Below are 2,999 nucleotides of genomic sequence, written 5' to 3'. Positions count from 1 at the left end.
CTGTACAACGTATGCCCAACGTTGGGCCAACGTTGGTAGAGTTGGTTGTGTTTTGCTGACCCATATACCATATGCCCAACGTTGATCATGTTGGCCACTTTTTGTTCACCTATGTGACGTACGCCCAACGTTTACAACCAATCCTGGATTTTAGAAAATGTGTTAATTTGGTCATTGATTGATTGCTTTAAAATACAATATTATGATCTGAAAATGTGTTCATTTGTCCATGATTGGATGCTTTGAAATACAATATTATGATCTGAATAATTACAAGGCAGTTTTAGCCTATAGTTAGGGTACGCCTACCCTTGATGGAGGCCTTCTCACATAATATAGGCTAACATTATATTCTCATGATGTGCGGTTAACTGAAATGGGTGCCTGTCGCTTTAAATCATTAATTTTAGACTGCGAAGATATTCGAAGTATTTGTAACCAAGGTTAAACAAAACATATTTTAGATTCTGATATGAATAAATAGTGAATTAAAGTCTAATACATTTTGTATTGGACTGATTAGTATATATTTATAAGTACTTTAGGAATTTAGCATATAATATTGTTTTAATTAATTAATTGTAATAAATTAAATGAAATGTAATGTTGGAGCACCCTCTACAGGACGTAGTGCGTGCCTAATAGCACGCGCAACTTTTATTTTGAAAGAAGGAAAAAAGAGACGTTGACACTCTCAAGCTTACGGTCACAACTTTTTCAACTCACAACAAGTTAGCGTCTTGATGACCCAATTAGTTAGAAAAATCAGTTTGATGATATTTAGAAGTTGAATTGTTTTATATGAGTTTATTGAAAACGTACAGTTGTAGTAACAAGTTGTAATTTATGATTTATGTTATGCTAATGGAGTGCTAACGTGTAGCCTAGCCAGCTAGCTACAGTGAAACTACAGAGGATCTGCTTGATGTCTGTACAAGGATGTTTGTTTGAATATCGTACCCTTGAAGATCGAGACGAGGATTGTCCTTGTGTAGTTATCAACACTGACTTACCGACTGACTTAATACCCCTTGAACTAAGACGACAACTGGATGGCGAGCTTCCCACCGAACTAGAGAGAACCAAATTCTACATCACAAGTGACAGTTTGTTAGCTTCATAGCTGAAGACCCACGAAACCCGTAAGACTTAACATGTTTTTATTTTAAGAAGAAATGAAATGAACTTTGATATTTTGAACATTGAACATATTGATTGGATATTTGAATGTATTTATTGTAAATGAGATATCTATTAATGGTTTATGCTAGTTACTGTAAACTTGTAACCTGTGCAAATGTATTAGGTTATGTGCATTTAGGTTAAGAAATAAGGTTAAGATCAAATGCAAGTTGCTGATCAATAAATACCATACATAAGCCATTGAATAAATACATTAATAAATAGGAATACACGCATACATAGAATGAATAGTTTTAAATATAGTGTCCAAACAAATAGCTCTTGAAATCACCTCTTGAACTCACTCCACTACAGAATGATGGGAGTGTATAGTGTTGTTATTTTCCACCTTTTGACAAGCTTAATCATGTATGCACAACTATTTCTTTTCATAGGCAAAACATCTCATGGGTTTGGGTTGGACAACCACAAAGGACATCGTGAACAGGATAATGCCAGAAACTCTTAGCAATGATTTAGCTGAAAGGTTGGTAGCCTACACATTCATTATATTATCTACCCTACAGAACAACACTTATGTCATGCTCTAAATCAGTGGTTTCTAAAACTGATTTCAAGAGGTGGTGGAATAAATAATATCTTCCTGTTTGTCTTTCACAAAATATTAACTGTCACTCTCCATTCCTCCAAATTCACCACGGCAGAGGCTGAAGAAAGAATAAAAACATGGCTGAAATACAGCGGTGATCGAAATGGAGGAAGGAAGAGAAGATCGGAAAAGGGTACAGATTTCAACAACCAATCAAACAAATATTTTTCTAATTGCCTGTATGCTTATATTGCTGACTTATTACAGTGGTGAAATATTAAGTATTTAACTTGAATTTCTTTCCTCAATTTAGAGAGGCAGGTGCATCCTACAACACATCCTCCATCGAGTGAATCTGAGTCTGAATTATCTGACATTGTACGTTTTTTTTTAGTCATTAGTCCACAGTCCTAATATTACAAATGTCGTAATCTCTTGTTTACCAACACATGTTCTTATGATGAAGTTATTTTGAGCAAGCAAAACAAAATAATAAAACAATTTCTGTTATTTTTATAGGAGCAGAACTGATTAATCAAAGGATTCCAAAGAAGGAAGGATCTCATCAATAATAAAAAGTGTATTATTAAATCAATGTTTGTTATTAAATGTATTTATTTGAACCCTTAATCGTGTGTTGGTATATCACTATTAAGATTACAAGTTCAGGGCAGATTGGTAAATTCATTGCAGTAAGTCATATCTAAATTAGGCCTACTGTACTAATCATAAAGGTGGCAAAAATGTCAAGATGAGTGTTCTGCTGAAATAAGCAGTCAGTTTAAGATTAGAAGGTTAACATAGTGTTGGTATTGCTTTTTAAGTTGGCATATGGTTGGGTAAGGGTTGGCAAAAGGTCTGCTGATGGTCTAATTAAATGGTTGGGCCAACGTTAGAAAAGGTAGGTTTTGGGCAGTGCTGTAGTCTAGTTTTCTGTGGTGGGTATACTGTGCGTGATATACGGTCGGTGCCACAGCTCCCCCCTGGCCTAGGTTTTAGTGGATATACGCAAACTCACAAACGTTTTAAGTGGTAATACGGCGTATACCTGCGTATCACGTAGACTACAGCCCTGGTTTTGGGTTGGCAAAGCGTTGGTTAGGTGTATTTGGGGTTGGCTGGGCAGGCGTTATAAGTTGGCATATGGTTGGGTTAGGGTTGGCAAAAGGTCTGCTGATGGTCTAATTAAATGGTTGGGCCAACGTTGGGCCAATGGACAAAATTACGTTGGGCCAACGTCAGCAGCCAACGTTGGGCCAACACAACC

Source organism: Sprattus sprattus (genome assembly GCF_963457725.1).
Source record: "Sprattus sprattus genome assembly, chromosome: 3".
Taxonomy (NCBI): Eukaryota; Metazoa; Chordata; class Actinopteri; order Clupeiformes; family Clupeidae; genus Sprattus; species Sprattus sprattus.
Note: the sequence above shows the minus strand (reverse complement) of the source record.